We start from the raw sequence: 17,024 nt of genomic DNA on the forward strand, positions 1-17,024 counted from the left end.
TTTATATGCACTGGCGGCGACCTTTGATGCCCGGTGTATGTAATCCGTGGTCTGGTTGCGCTTTATTATCACTGGTGGCGAACTTTGATGCCTAGTGGATGTAATATGTGGTAATTTGTTTATTGCGTAGTCTAGGTTTATTCTTAGTCGGTATGTTGTAATTTCGGCTGAAAGCTTCAACGTAGCTCAACTACCCAATACATTATCGGTCCGTCAGCGGTATATAAAAAGAAATTACGCTAGCAAATGGGGCGGTCCGTAACTCACTATATATGGGACGAAACGTGGGCCTATAACCATCTCGGGTCATTAGCAGGCCTAAATGTAAATGTAACACCCCCAGTATCAAGCTACAATGACCTCACACTAATGGTGCCATGTCATCATGCTTAACTAAGCCAAATTGCCACTTGATAAGAATCAAAGCAATTTTCAAATTTAAAATAAAGTAAAACAAATTGTTTCTTCAAACAGTAAACTAAAAAGTTCATGTGATGGCAAATAATCCATAGTTAAATATGGTGGAGAAACCAACATTTTATAAATTGCTTAAATGCCCTAAAACAATTAAAACAGAGGGCAAAACAATAATTTTATTGTTCTTAAAATTATAAAAGTTCTAAACTATTTTAATTTGGTGCCAAAATTTTTGTGGCGGTAGCCAAATTTAAAGTACTAATTTAGGTGCAAGTTTTATATTTTATAAAACTAAATTGTTTTAAAAAGAAATAGAAAACAAAAAAGAAAACAGGAAAGAAATACAAAAAAAGAAAAGAAAAGCAAACTGGGACTGTACCACGGCCCAGCCGCGACAACAGTGCCAGGCTGGCCCATCCAGCCCACCTACCCCCTTTTCTTCCTTCTTCTGTTCACTGGTGGTTGGGTGGCTTTTGTTCGATGCCCGTGGCCATGAATGGCCATGCGGCGCACATCCAACCCTCCTCCAATGTCGATAAGGCCCCCCTTGAACGCCCTGGAACCCTAGCCTCCTCTTTCTCTCCAACCTTGTGCCGCTCTCTCTCTCTCTCCCCGCAACCGTCCGGCCTCTGCCGATGTCGCGCCTCCATGAAACCCATGGCCGCTAGCCTCCCCTCGGCGCCCCCTCAAGTCCAGGAGGACCATCGGGCTCCTCTATTGGGGAACGTAGTAATAATTCATAATTTTTCCTACGTGTCACCAAGATCAATCTAGGAGAAGCTAGCAACAAGAGAGAGGGAGTGCATCTTCATACCCTTGAAGATCGCTAAGCAGAAGCGTTACAAGAACGCAGTTGATGGAGTCGTACTCCCGGCGATTCAAATCACGGAAGATCTGATCCAAGCGCCGAACAGACGACACCTCCGCGTTCAACACACGTACAGCCCGGGGACGTCTCCTCCTTGATCCAGTAAGGAGAGAGGATAAGTTGAGGGAGAACTCCGGCAACACGACGGCGTGGTGGTGGAGCTCGTGGTTCTCCGGCAAAGCTTCGCTACGCTCAACGGAGGAGGAGGGGAGTTGGAGGGGGAGGGCTGCGCCAGGGCCAAGGGGTGCAGCTCCCATGCACCTCCCCACTATATATAGGGGTGGAGGGGGTTGGTTTCTTGACCTCCAAGTCCATTGGGGCGTTGGCAAAGGTGGGAGGAAAGAAATCCCATCCTTTCCCTTCCCCACCGATTGTTATCCCCCCTTTTTAGGGATCTTGATCTTATCCCTTCGGGATATGATCTTATTCCTTCTAGGGGGGATCTTGGTGCGCGTTGACAAGGGGTGTGGGGCCTTGACCCCACTGCCCACGTTCATGTGGGTCCTCCCATGCAGGTGGGCCCCACTCCGAAACCTTCTAGAACCTTCCCGGTACAATACCAAAAAATCCCGAACATTTTTTGGTGGCCAAAATAGGACTTCCCATATATATATCTTTAGCTCCGGACCATTCAGGAACTCCTCATGATGTCCGGGATCTCATCTGAGACTCCGAACAACTTTCAGTAACCACATACAATTCCCATTACAACTCTAGCGTCACCGAACCTTAAGTGTGTAGACCCTACGGGTCCAGGAACCATGCAGACATATTGGCTCCCACATTAGCTCCCACATGTTCCACGATGATCTCATCGGATGAACCACGATGTCGGGGATTCAATCAATCCCGTATACAATTCCCTTTGTCCATCGGTATGTTACTTGCCCGAGATTCGATCGTCGGTATCCCTATACCTTGTTCAATCTCGTTACCGGCAAGTCTCTTTACTCGTTCCGTGACGCATGATCCCGTGGCTAAATCCGTAGTCACATTGAGCTCATTATGATGATGCATTATCGAGTGGGCTCGGAGATACCTCTCTGTCATACGGAGTGACAAATCCCAGTCTCGATTCGTGGCAACCCAACAGACACTTTTGGAGATACCTGTAGTGCAACTTTATAGCCACCCAGTTAGGTTGTGACATTCGATACACCCAAAGCATTCCTACGGTATCCGGGAGTTGCACAATCTCATGGTCTAAGGAAATGATACTTGACATTAGAAAAGCTCTAGCAAACGAACTACGCGATCTTGTGCTATGCTTAGGATTGGGTCTTGTCCATCACATCATTCTCCTAATGATGTGATCCCGTTATCAACGACATCCAATGTCCATGGTCAGGAAACCACAACCATCTATTGATCAACGAGCTAGTCAACTAGAGGCTCACTAGGGACATGTTGTGGTCTATGTATTCACACATGTATTACAGTTTCCGGTTAATACAATTATCGCATGAACAATAGACAATTATCATGAACAAGGAAATATAATAATAACCATTTTATTATTGCCTCTAGGGCATATTTCCAACATCCTCTTCATCAGCTATCGCTCCGGTTAACGCCGAGGGCCCCCAGCGACGCCGCCCGTGCCGATCCCCTTCGCCGGTCGCCACCACTGTCGCCGCTCGTTTCCCTCGACCCCGACCGCCCCGGCTCCCCTGAGCTCCCCTCTGACCTCTCGGTGAGCTGACATCCCTCCTCAACCTCATGGTGCTCCTCCTCGTGGCCCATAGCCTCGATTTGGTCGAGCTCCGGCCATGGCCGCCGCCCATGTTCGTCCTGGCCGCGTCACCGCCCCGCCTGGCCGCCCCGTGCGCACCCCTAGTCGCCTTGCTCGCACGCGCATGCGCTCACTCGCCGGCTCCGCCCCCCGCTCGCTGCCGCTGACGCCCACGACTGTTGCTACTCTGTGCGCTGTCGCCACCGCTGTCTTTGCTCTACGTCTGCAGATGCGCGCCTGCCTACCTTAGCCAGCACCACCTCTGACTCGCCTTCCCGAGCATAACAACCTCGCCTCCGTGCTGCTACACGCCACTTTTGGCAGCCCAGCAAGTGATACGTCTCCAACGTATCTATAATTTTCGATTGTTCCATGCTATTATATTACCAATCTAGGATATTTTATATGCATTGTTATGCTATTCCATATCATTTTTTGGACTAACCTATTAACCTAGTGCCCAGTGCTAGTTGCTGATTTTTCCTTGTTTTTGTATTTACATAAAATCAATACCAAACGGAACAAAACTTTTTGACGATTTTCTTGGACCACAAGACACCCTGGAAGCTTCGGGAGGAGGCCAGAAGAGCCACGAGGAGACGAAAAGCTCGGAGGGCACGCCCCCCATTCTTGTGGGCCCCCATTGCTCCTCCATCCCTAATTCTTATTCTACAAATACTCAAATATACCTGTAGACCAGAGGGCACACCAAAAATACTTTTCCACCGCTGCAAGTTTCTGTCCTCATGAGATCCCATCTTGGGGACTTTTCCGGTACTCTGCAGAGGGGGATTCGATCACGGAGGGCTTCTACATCAACCTTGCTACCCTTCTGATGATGTGTGAGTAGTTTATCATAGACCTGTTGGTCCATAGCTAGTAGCTAGATGTATTCTTCTCTCTCTTTTTGATCTTCAATACAATGTTTTTGTTGATGTTCTTGGAGATCTATTCGATATAATCTTCTTTTGCGGTGTGTTTGTTGAGATCCGATGAATTGTGCGTTTATGATCAGATTATCTATGAATATTATTTAATTCTTCTCTAAACTCTTTTATGCATGATTAAGATAGCTTTGTATTTCTCTCCGATCTATTGATTTGGTTTGGCCAACTAGATTGATTTTTCTTGCAATGGGAGAGGTGCTTTGTAGTGGGTTCAATCTTACGGTGCTTATTCCAAGTGATAGAAAGGGATATGACACGTATTTGCATTGTTGCCACTAAGGATAAAAAGATGGGGTTTGTTCATGTTGATTGGATCTATCCCTCTACATCATGCCATCTTGCTTAAGGTGTTACTCCGTTCTTGTTAACTTAATACACTAGATGCAATGCTGGATAGCGGTCGATGTGCGGAGTAATAGTAGTAGATGCAGGCAGGAGTCAGTCTACTTGTCACGAACATGATCCCTATATACATGATCATTGCCTTGTATATCATCATAACTATGCGTTTTCTATCAATTGCTCAATGGTAATTTGTTTACCCACCATATGCTTTCTTTCAAGAGAGAAGCCTCTAGTGAAAATTATGGCCCCTGGGTCTATCTTTTATCATATTATTTTAAGATCGATAAAACCAAAAACACAAAAATACATTGTTGCAATTTATTTACTTTTATTTTATTTATCACTTTTACTTATCTTTTATATCTACCACATTAGTTCTCATGCTTGCAAGTAACCATGAAGGGATTGACAACCCCTTTATCGCGTTGGGTGCAAGTATTTGTTTGTTTGTGTAGGTGCAATAATTGGTGACTTGTGTGTTCCTCCTACTGGATTGATACCTTGGTTCTCAACTGAGGGAAATACTTATCTTTACTTTGCTGCATCACTCTTTGCTCTTTAAGGGAAGAACCAACGCAAGCTCAAGAAGTAGCAGGAAGAATTTCTGGCGCCGTTGCTGGGGAGGATCTACATTGAGCCTACCAAGTACCCATCATAAACCCTCATCTCTTGCATTTACATTATTCACCATTTTCCTCTCGTTTTCCTCTCCCCCACTTCTGAAACGTTTTCAGAAAAATACAAAAATATTTGCCTTTTTATTTGCCTTCTTTCTGTTTGCTTTTTTTGATTGATCTTTAGTTTGCTCATCTTGAGACTTTCATCATGAGTGATTTTGGTATGGTAGAAACAAATGATGGAAGGACTCCTAAAATTGGAAGTTCTGCTAATCTTGATGCTAAAAGTTTTGTGTTGGTACAAGGATATGTTATAAGGAAAGGTGTCATCCAAGAATTCTTTAATTGCATTGGGACTTTAGCTTGTGATGATACCCCTATACTTACAAGAACCAAGACTTATGTCGGTGCTATTTCGGCACTTGTTCTTAAACTTGAGAGAAAATTTATCCGCACTCATCTTACTTTACAAAGATTATTTTATGAGTTGCCAGTTATAAAAAATCCTAGGGCTAAAAAAGATAGCCATCCTTGTTCTCATGAATGAATTTGGTCACATAGTGCGGGAAGCTAGAGAGATCTTTGATTTTTATGGCATGAACCGCGAAAAACCGATAATAGATGAGATCCTTTATAGTAGTGATTACATGTTAAGGCATTTGCTTCGCAATGATCGCATCTTTGATGAAAATATTAAAAAGGAAGTTCCTCCTTTAAGTATGATTCAACAAATTTTCAATGATGTTAACCAACAATACTCTTGGATTGTAGCCGGAAATCAAAAAGGGTATGTAGACGAGTAACTTGATAATGCTAAAATTTCTATGGATGATGTGTTTTATGTTATGTTTGAAAAACCTCCGGATGAAAATACGTCTAGGGGAAAAGAGAAAGATGACAATACCTAGATCTATGCAATATGCCTAGCTAGGGGCATACAACAATAGCGATTATTGGAAGGCAACCCAATATTATTTTATGTTTTTGCTTTTTCTTCTGTTTTTCAATAAATATGCAATTATACTTCGGTTATGATTGTTGTTTTAGTGTTTTAAACTTTTAATTAGTGTTTGTGCCAAGTAAGACCTTTGGGATGATCTTGGGTGATAGTTGATTCGATTCTGCTGAAAAATAGAAACTTTTGTGCTCTGTTCTGGAATTTTGTAAATTCACAGAAACGTGCTTTTGATCTGAATTATTTACACAAGATTTATATACAAACTTCCTACGTTGTCCTAATTTTTCAGAAATTTTGGAGTTACAGAAGTTTGGCTAAAGTCCAAATTACTATAGACTATTCTGTTTTTGACAGATTATGTTTTCATTGTGTTGTTCGCTTTTTTGATGAATCTATGGGTAGTATCGGGGGGTATGAACCATGGTGAAGTTAGAATACAATACATATAATGCAAATATAAAATTGGAATGAGTTTACAACAGTTCCTAAAGGTGGTGATTTACTTTATTATACTTACGAATCTCATGAGTTTTCTCTTGAATTTTGTGTTGTGAAGTTTTCAAGTTGCGGGTGAAGTTTTGATGGGCTAAGGAATAAGGAGTGGCAAGAGCCTAAGCTTGGGGATGCCCATGGCTGGGCACCCCAAGGTAATATTCAGGGACAACCAAGCATCTAAGCTTGGGATGCCCTAGATGGCATCCCCTCTTTTGTCTACAATCCATCGGTAAATTACTTGAGGCTATATTTTTATTCACCACATGATATGTGTTTTGTTTGGAGCGTCTTGTATTATATGAGTCTTTGCTTTATTTTATTTTTAGTTTGCCACAATCATCCTTGTTGTACACAAATTTTGAGAGGGAGACACATTAATCAAAAATTTATTAGAACACTCTATGTGCTTCACTTATATCTTTTGAGCTAGGTAGTTGCTCTAGTGCTTTCACTTATATCTTTTAGAGAACGGCGGTGGTTATATTTTGAAGAAATTGATGAACTCTCATGCTTCTCTTATATTATTTTGAGAGTCTTATAAATAGTATGGCAATTTTCTTAGGTTATGAATTTGGTCCTAATATGATGGGTATTCAAGAGGGATATAATAAAAACTTTCATGAAGATTGTCGGTGTCAAAACCGGCGGATCTCGGGTAGGGGGTCCCGAACAGTGCGTCTAGGATCGATGGTAACATGAGACGGGGGACACGATGTTTACCCAGGTTCGGGCCCTCTCTATGGAGGTAATACCCTACTTCCTGCTTGATTGATCTTGATGAATACGAGTGTTACAAGAGTTGATCTACCACGAGATCATAATGGCTAAACCCTAGAAGTCTAGCCTATGTGTATATGGTAATGAATGTCCCCTATCCGGACTACGCTCTCTGGTTTATATAGACACCAGAGAGATCTAGGGTTACACAGAGTCGGTTACATAAGAAGGAATCTTCACAGCTGGTCACCTAGTTTGTCTTCCATGCCAAGGAGAGTCCAATCCGGACACGAGTATGATCTTCGGTCTTCATGTCTTCACAGCCCATTAGTCCGGCCCATGGATAACAGGCCGGTCGCCCGGGGACCCCTTAGTCCAGGACTCCCTCAGTAGCCCTTGAACCTGGCTTCAATGACGAGGAGTCCAACGTGCAGATTGTCTTCAGCATTGCAAGGCGGTTCCCTCCCTCCAAACTCCGAAATAGTCTTCGGATGTAGTAGATATATTCGGACCTGTGTATATAATTGCAGAAAATACAATATTCCATGAGTCTAATTTGTTGATAACTGTTTATGACATCGCATCACGCCTGCCTGGTTACTATTTCCAACTGTTGGCTGGCACGTCGCCCCATGTCTCGGGACGCGGTTTTACTGGCATGTCTTGCCAAGGCAGAGATCGTGTTCCCTTATTCACGGGATTTTCATTAATGCAAGCGTGGGTAACCCAACCGTTCCCTGGGTACAACTCTCTGGGGATAGGTAAGTTTCGAGACCCAGGTGGATACGCTTAGTATTTGGGGTCTTTATATAGGGTCCCAGACTCCTCTTCTTCCTTTGCGCTTGCTTCTTCCTCAACCCTAGCCACCCCAAGTTCCAACCCTCAGGTTCCCATCGCCACCAGCCCTAATCATGTCCGGATCCAGCCGTCAAGGCAGGTGGGTGGCTTCTTCTGTCACAGAGGAGGATATTGCAAAGCTCCGCGCAGCGAGGTATCTAACCCCGGAAATCCTTCATCGGCTTCGTGCATAGGGGCAAGTCGTTCCTACCCCCAAATCCGGCGAGAGGGTAGTGTTTGTGTCCCACTTCCTCCATGGGTTAGGGTTCGCGCTTAACCCCTTCATCCGGGGGCTCATGTTCTACTATGGGCTAGACTTTCACGATCTGACCCCAGACTCTATTCTCCTCATCTCGACATTTATCGTCATGTGTGAGGCCTTCCTCCGGACTCCTCCGCACTTTGGTTTATGGCTCAAGACCTTTGACGTGAGGCCGCAGGTGACAGAGGAGGAGCAGGCAGAGTGCGGCAGCGTCACAATAGGCAAGCTTGCCAGCGCGGTTTGGTTTGAAGGATCTTTCGCCAAGTCTTCCGACCTGTGGCAGCAGGGGTGGTTTTATATCAACGAGCCGCGGGGCTCCAAGTGGGCGGCTACGCCTGCGTTCAGACCCGGCCCTCCAATTCAACTTGCTTCATGGATCAATAAGGGACTGGACTGGGGATCCATCAATGAAGTGCAGACTCTGCAAGGTCGCATCCGAAGCCTTACCGAGAAGGGCATTGGTCTTGTGAACGTCGTTCAAGTAATGCTAGTCCGCCGGACCCTACCATGTCAGCGGCAGCCTCTCCGTATGTGGGAGTTTAATCCAGAAGGGCGGCGGCCTCTTCAGCACTTCTTCGGCACCACGCATGAAGGAATGTGGAAATTATATTTCGGGGAACGAGAGCAATGGCCGGACACCACCGAAGACGTTGGCCTTGACTGCAATCATCCAGACACTGCAGTAAGTATTCAAACGCTGAACACTTTCCATTCAAGCATCTCTTGACAAGATACTGAACAATCCATCCCTATACAGGACTGGATAAAGAAAGCGTTGTTAATCGGGTGTCCGGCGCCCCTTCCCGAAGACTCTGCGACCGCCCTGCTGACGAGAATGCTGATTCCCACACCGTACCAGGTGTCTGCAGAGGGGGGTGAGAGCGGGGAAGCCGAAGGTGATACCCGCCCTGAGGACGAATTAGACGCTGTGTTCGGGGAAACCGAAACTCTTTTACCCAAGGGCAAAGGTGCGGAGGAAGCTCTCCGTGGCAAAAAGAGGGCTGCTTCCGAAGATCAGGAAGGGAAGCATTCCAAGAGAGGAAAAATGCGATCGTCAGGCAGTTTGGGCCGGGCGAGCGATGCTGCTATAAGGCTTTCTGGCGAGGACGAACCTCTGGCCAAACCGTAAATGAGGTTGGGGCACTTTAAACGTACCTCATTCTTTTCCTATTAGTGAAGTAATCATCCGATATATGCACATCCACACAGGTTAACGCCTGGTGTTTCTCAATCGTCCTCCTCCTCGGGAGACCTTCTTCCAGAGATGATGGAGAGTGACACGCTATCTCCGGCTTCTTCGCCCAACAGGGGGATGATACCGATGTATCGTCCCGAAGAACTCCTCCCCATCGTCAAGCGGTGCAGGAAACGAAGAAGGCGTTACCCGAAGGTGGTGCCTCTGTCACCCAGGATTCGGGAATCAAGAATGACGGCCCCGAACCGTCCGGTTTACAGCCTGAGACGATTCTGGGGGAGAATAGGCAGGTTCCTTCAAAGGAATGCCGTACTCCGGCGGCGGTTTCCGAAGACCCCGGGGCACCGGAAATGTTGACGGACATGCTGCAGCGAGCGTCCATTTCGGAAAAGCACTGTGCGTTGATGGTTGCGGTGGTCGAAAAGGTTCTATCCGCGAAAAGCGGATTGAACGAGGCCTTCTCGAGCCTTCTAAGAGGTTTTGAGGTTTGTGATGTAGTTTTGCCAATTGAATGATATTGACAGAATGCACATGTTGTATATGCAGTAGCCCCTGAGACTCGGATTGCCTTCCGAAGGAAGTGATCGGAGGATCAAAAAGATATGCTCAGTTACTAACCTTTATTTAACTTGGAATACAGGCAACCTCCCCTCCTACGGCTACCCGAAATACGGAAGTGGCCGAACTGCAGCGAAAGCTGGATATTGCAGAGGATGATGTCGCATTGATCAATAGGCGTCTTGACGACTCGCAAGGTATATAGTTCGAGCATTCCTTACACCAATGTTCTTGTAATGTAGGCCTGACGCCGAAAAGGGTTTTATATGAAATGTGCATGGTTGCAGATGGTGCTGCCGCTGTTGAAGCTCTTCGGGCGGAGCTAGTCCGGGCCAAGGAGCAGGCCTGGTGTAGTGATGCGGCTGCCGAGAAGGCATCGGCTGATCTAAGAGCCGAACAGGCAGCTCGGCGCCGAAGTGGGGAGAAAATATCCGCACTGGCGCTTGAATTGAAGAATACTGCTAGCCGCTGTGAATTCCTTGAGAAGGAGAATAAAGCCAAAATGGTTGAACTTGATAAGGCCGTACGAGAGGCGAGTGAAGCTCGGTCTGAATCTAGGGCAGCTCGTGAAGAGATTTGGCAGGCTAAGGAGATAGCGGCCGGTAAGCCCTTTTTGCTTCAGACTAAGTTTGGCGATCCGGACTATGCTCCGCTAAACCAGGTCTAGAGTTCTCCGGCCGAATTTGTAGACTTGCCGAAGAGTTCTTCCGATGCGGCGCAATTTTACTAAGCGTAAGAGGGGTATGCAACGGAGAAGCTTTTCTGGTCACAATTTGGCGCATCAAAGCGCCCTCTGTTGCTAAATGAACAGATGTCCCAATGGGCCGAGCTTCATAGGATATCCGGCGACGCCATGAAGAACGTCATAATCCGGTTGTGGCCGAGTGAGCCTGTTCCCAAGAGCTATTTTGGCCTGGTGTGGCGTCTTGTTGATGTGGTGCCGCGTATCGATGCTGCGAAGCGATCGACATGCATTGAGGGTGCACGGATGGCTTTTGCCCGAGTCAAGACATTCTGGGGGAATATGAAGGCCGTCGATGTTGCGGCGAAGAGTCCGCCCAAGGGCAAGGACCGTAATGAGTCGGAGCATTATTTTGAAGACGTCCTGGAAGCCGCCCGCCTGATAGAGGGTCAATGCTCGAAGAACATAATGTTCGAGTGAGGTGTATTAGAATTGTAAAAGACAATTTTATAATTGATCTATTTTATATTTTTGCTCCAAAGCTTGAATTCCTCCTGTGCGGCCGTTTTTTAATATAATCTGAAAGTTTTCCAGTCGTCGGCTTCAGCCCCCTCGTAGGAAGTACGGGGGTGTTCGGAAAAACATTTAATCACTCTTTATCCAATGTCTTGGTCCGTAAAGGAGGTGATAATGCAGCGAACCAGGCAATCGGACTATAAGGCGTTAACACTTTCACTTAGCCATAGGAGTTTTATGGTGGGGCTACGACATAGCCCCTGGTATGTATACGGCGCATAGTGCCTTACATATGTTGATCTTAAAAAAGATCCCTCGTGTGACACGGAGAATCACTAAAGATTTGAATAGGTCGTCAAGTGGTTGACCAGCTCTCGCCGCATCATGACAGTCAGTTTTCGGCTTTCTCTACTGAGGTGCTCATCCGGTCTAGGCCAGGGCACAATCGCAGTAGTTCTCCCTTTACTACCCTAGCCGATAGAGCGGAACGTAGGGTAGCAAGCACAGGAGCCGGGCAACCCAACTATTGACCAAAGACAATGATTCGGAGCTGATGCATATAAGGCCAAACTTGCGACGCCGAAGTACGCTATAGAGTTGTTCGGACTTTTACTGGCGACTCGTTTGTTCCCATACCGGGCCCCTGGCAAGTTATGCCGAGGCGCGTCTTGTAAGGCAGCCGTTACGGCCGGACTCATTGTAGAAAGAGCATGAAAGATTAGTTCGGATAAAGTTTACTTGGAGCGGAGCAATATGCCAATATATATAAAGAGTAAAAACCACAACCCAGCTATTTGACATGCTCGGGGTTGGGAACAGAGGAGAAGGGCATGGTACAGGCTCAAAAGAAAGAGTGCGGTCTACAAAAGCTTATTTTGGACCTCCTGTCGCACGTCTGTGCCGCCCGTCCTCGGGGAGGGGAATGCTTAACGGGAGTGGCCCCTTAGGTGAGTGTGCGGATCCAAACTTCGATAGAGTCCGATGTAGATGTTGTCCTGATGGTCACCTGTTTTTAAGAAATGATATAGAAAAATAAGAAAAATGGATAAAAACGTTACGGGGATTCTTGCAGGGTTGTCCATATTGTGCTTCTGCCGATGCCCATGGTATCTTGAGTGCGTAGTAATGTACGCGTGGTGTAAACTTTGCCAGTACAGTAGGTGGGTGGCGGAAGCCGAACTGCTATTTCCGTTCTGGGAGTGGTCGAACTTCAGAGGGAAAGTGTTTCTGGCCCCTGGTGTTCGGCTGGCGAGCCGATCCGTCGTCTCTATCGCCTGGTGGCCTCCTCCCCTTGTGATCGGCGTTGAGCTTGCCTGCCTGCTTGAGGACCCAACAGTTTCTGTTGGTATGATTAGCTGGCCTATCAGGGTGACCGTGAATCTGACAAGGTCGGTCCAATATCCTGTCAAGGGTGGATGGTCCATCCTGGTTTGCCTTTAGTGGCTTCTTCCGTTGACCGGGCTTCGGATTGTGAAATCCGGCGTTCACCGCTGTGTCGCATATATTACTGCGACTGTTGTGTTCGGTTCGTCGTGGCTTACCGTTGCCGTCTCGAATTTCGGAAGTGCCCGGGTCGCTGGCGTTGTTGCTTTTACGAGCGAGCCAGTTGTCTTCTCCCGCACAAAAGCGAGTCATTAGAGTGGTAAGGGCTGTCATGGACTTGGGTCCTTCCTGGCCGAGGTGACGCGCTAGCCATTCATCTCGGACGCCATGTTTGAAGGCTGCGAGGGCTTCTGCGTCCGGACAGTCGACAATTTGGTTCTTTTTGACTAAGAACCTAGTCCAGAGCTCCCTGGCTGACTCGCCGGGCTTCTGGACAATATGACTTAAGTCATCGGCATCTAGTGGTCGGACATATGTTCCTTGGAAGTTGTCTCGAAAGGCGTCTTCCAAATCTTCCCAGCTACCAATAGAATTTTCTGGTAAACTATTTAGCCAGTAGCGAGCTGGCCCTTTAAGCGTGAGAGGTATGTATTTAATGGCATGAAGGTCGTCTCCGTGAGCCATGTGAATATGGAGGAGGTAATCCTCAATCCATACCGCGAGATCTGTTGTTCCATCATATGATTCGATGTTAATGGGTTTAATCCCGTCTGGGAATTCGTGCTCCATTACCTCGTCGGTGAAGCAGAGAGGATGTGCGGCTCCTCTATGTTGGGCCACACTATGGAGCACCTCCGGCGGACTCCGCTTACGGTTTTCGGACCGAGCGTGGTCGGGTCTGTTGTGTCCGAATAGATACCCGTTACTTGTCGGGGCATGTCCCCGCGATCTGGGTGTCGGTTTTGTTTGTCCTGTTCTACCCTCCAGGTCTTGTTGGATGTCGCGAGTGTTCCCCGAGCTGCTTTATTCTTGCTCGGGTGGCCGGTTGGGTTGGTATGGTGCTCTGCTTGGGCTGTTGCTTTGTCCGGACCAAATTGTGGTCGGCTCACCGCGTTGTTTGATGGTGATGTGGGCTCCAACGCCCTGCCATCGTACCGAGGGAGCCACCTACTCTTGGGGTGGCTTTCGTCTGGGCCGCTAAGGCCGTATTCTTCGGCGGCCAGGACCCCGGTCCATCTATCATTGAGCAAATCCTGGCTTGCTTGAAGCTGCAGCTGCTTCTTCCTTAGGCTCCTTCCTGTGGCTATGAGCCGGCGTTTAAAGCGTTCCTGTTCGAGAGGTTCCTTAGTCACGATAAAATCCTTACTGCCGAGGATCTCCTCTTCCTCGGAGAGTGGGAGATAATTGCTGTCCTCCGAGTCTCCATATGTGGCCTGTTCGTCAGGGCTATCTTGCCCACTTTCCTGTTCCTCCTATTCGGATTCTACCTCAACAGGGTCTTCATTGTCCGGAGTGTTGTCTTTTCTAGTGCTATCAGTGTTTTCTCTTGGGCGATGTGACTTGGAGCGGCGCCGTGGGCGCCGGTGTTCGGACTGTGTACCAGGAGGTTTATTCTTGACTGGATCCTCCTTGTCATCGTCGAGAGCGTCGTCGGGTGTGTCTCTCATACACACATCATACCAGGAAGTGGCCACCCCGTGTCTAGCGGGTAGAAAACCCTGGCCCTGCCCCTCATCGTCGTCCATACCGGTGATGTCTTCGGAGCGGGGGTCAGGCATGTTGGTTGGGTCTTCGACAGTGGCTATAAAGTGGGTGGCGGGTGGGAAGCAAAATTCTCCATCATCCGCCGTAAGTTCGAACCGAACATGGTTCGGCGACGAGCCATTTGCCAGGGATAGGTTTTTTAATGATTTTAGTAGGTCGCCCATGGGAGAGTGTTGGAAGACATCTGCGGCGCTGAACTTGAAGATCGATAACCGATCGAGTTCGGTATCCGCGGGCTCGCAGGGTTCGGAACTCGACACCGGAGAAGAGTCCGGGGTTCCGTTGATGCAGATGCCGTACGTAGTGGAATCTGCGAGCGGCTCCAACGCCGCAGAATCGGTAGCCCCCACGATGGGGTTGAGCTTCCCATCTTTGGGGGACTTGATCTGCTCCGGATCTAAGGTCAGAGTTGCTGCAGGAGCTCTCTCCTGGATGCGGCCCGATGACAGGTTTAAGCCATGTCCATCGGGGCGGCGGGGAGCGATTGCCGCAGTCTCGAATCCGTCGAAGATCAAGTCCCCACGGATGTCCGCAACGTAGTTCAAGCTTCTGAATCTGACCTGATGGCCAGGGGCGTAGCTGTCGATCTGCTCCAGATGGCCAAGCGAGTTAGCCCGTAGTACGAAGCCGCCGAAGACGAAGATCTGTCCGAGGAGAAAGGTTTCTCCCTAGACAGCGTCATCATCGATGATTGAAGGGGCCATCAAACCTTTTGTCGACGGCACAGTGGAACTCTCAATGAAAGCACCAATGTCGGTGTCAAAACCGGCGGATCTCGGGTAGGGGGTCCCGAACTGTGCGTCTAAGATCGATGGTAACAGGAGACGGGGGACACGATGTTTACCCAGGTTCGGGCCCTCTCTATGGAGGTAATACCCTACTTCCTGCTTGATTGATCTTGATGAATACGAGTGTTACAAGAGTTGATCTACCATGAGATCGTAATGGCTAAACCCTAGAAGTCTAGCCTATGTGTATATGGTAATGAATGTCCCCTATCCGGACTACGCTCTTCGGTTTATATAGACACCGGAGAGATCTAGGGTTACACGGAGTCGGTTACATAAGAAGGAATCTTCACAGCTGGTCACCTAGCTTGTCTTCCACGCCAAGGAGAGTCCAATCCGGACACGAGTATGGTCGTCGGTCTTCATGTCTTCACAGCCCATCAGTCCGGCCCATGGATAACAGGCCGTACGCCCGGGGACCCCTTAGTCCAGGACTCCCTCAAAGATCATTGAATATATGAGAAGTTTGATTCTTTGCATTTGTTTTGAGATATAAAGATGGTGATATTAGAGTCATGCTAGTGAGTAATTGTGGTTTATTAAGAATATTTGTGTTAAGGTTTGTGATTCCCTATGAAATTGGAGCATGATTAATTATTGATTGTCTTCCTTATGAGTGGCGGTCGGGGACGAGTGGTGGTATTTTCCTACAAATCTATCCCCCTAGGAGCATGCGTAGTAGTACTTTGCTTCGAGGGCTAATAAACTTTTGCAATAAGTATGTGAGTTGTTTATGACTAATGTTGAGTCCATGGATTATACGCACTCTCACCTTTCCGCATGTTGCTAGCCTCTTCGGTACCGTGCATTGCCCTTACTCACCTTGAGTTGTGGTGCATACTTCGCCGGTGCGTCCAAACCCCGTAATATGAGACGCTCTTTCACACATAAGCCTCCTTATATCTTCCTCAAAACAGCCACCATACGTACCTATTTTGGCATTTCCATAGCCATTCCGAGATATGTTGCCATGCAACTCCCACCGTTCCATTTTATTATGACACATATCTGATAACCCACAAGTATAGGGGATCGCAATAGTTTTCGAGGGTAGAGTATTCAACCCAAATTTATAGATTCGACACAAGGGGAGCCAAAGAATATTTGTAAGCATTAGCAGCTGAGTTGCCAATGCAACCGCACCTGAAGATTAATTATCTGCAGCAAAGTGGTCAGTAGCAAAGTAGTATGATAGTTTTGATAATAGTGACATCAGCAATGGTAACAGTGATAGTGATAGCAATAGTTTTGTAGCAAGTGCAACCGTAAGAATAGCAGTAGTAACTTAGCAGAAACAATATAGGATAAATTCGTAGGCATTGGATCGGTAATTTGTTGGATGATATTCATCATGTGACAGTCATAACCTAGGGCGATACAGCACTAGTTCTAGTTCATAAATATAATGTAGGCATGTATTCCGTAAATAGTCATACCTGCTTATGGAAAGAACTTGCATGACATCTTTTGTCCTACCCTCCCGTGGCAGCGGGGTCCATATTGGAAACTAGGGGATATTAAGGCCTCCTTTTAATATAGAACTGGAACAAAGCGTTAACACACGGTGAATACATGAACTCCTCAAACTACGGTCATCACCGGGAGTGGTCCCGACTATTGTCACTCCAGGGTTGCCGGATCATAACATGTAGTAGGTGACTATAACTTGCAAGATCGGATCTAGAACATGGATATAATGGTGATAACATAAATGGTTCAGATCTGAAATCATGGCACCCGAGCCCAAAGTGAAAAGCGTTAAGCATGGAAAAGTCATAGCAACATCAATCTCAGAACATAGTGGATACTAGGGATCAAGCCCTAACAAAACTAACTCGATTACATGATGAATCTCATCCAACTCCTCACCGACCAGCGAGCCTACAAAGGATTTACTCGCTCCCGGTGGGGAGCATCATGGAATTGGCGATGGAGAAGGGTTGGTGATGACGAAGAACGAAGATCCCCCTCTCCGGAGCCCCAAACGGACTCCAGATCTGGCC

The sequence above is a fragment of the Triticum aestivum genome, chromosome 3D (assembly GCF_018294505.1).
Source record: "Triticum aestivum cultivar Chinese Spring chromosome 3D, IWGSC CS RefSeq v2.1, whole genome shotgun sequence".
Taxonomy (NCBI): domain Eukaryota; kingdom Viridiplantae; phylum Streptophyta; class Magnoliopsida; order Poales; family Poaceae; genus Triticum; species Triticum aestivum.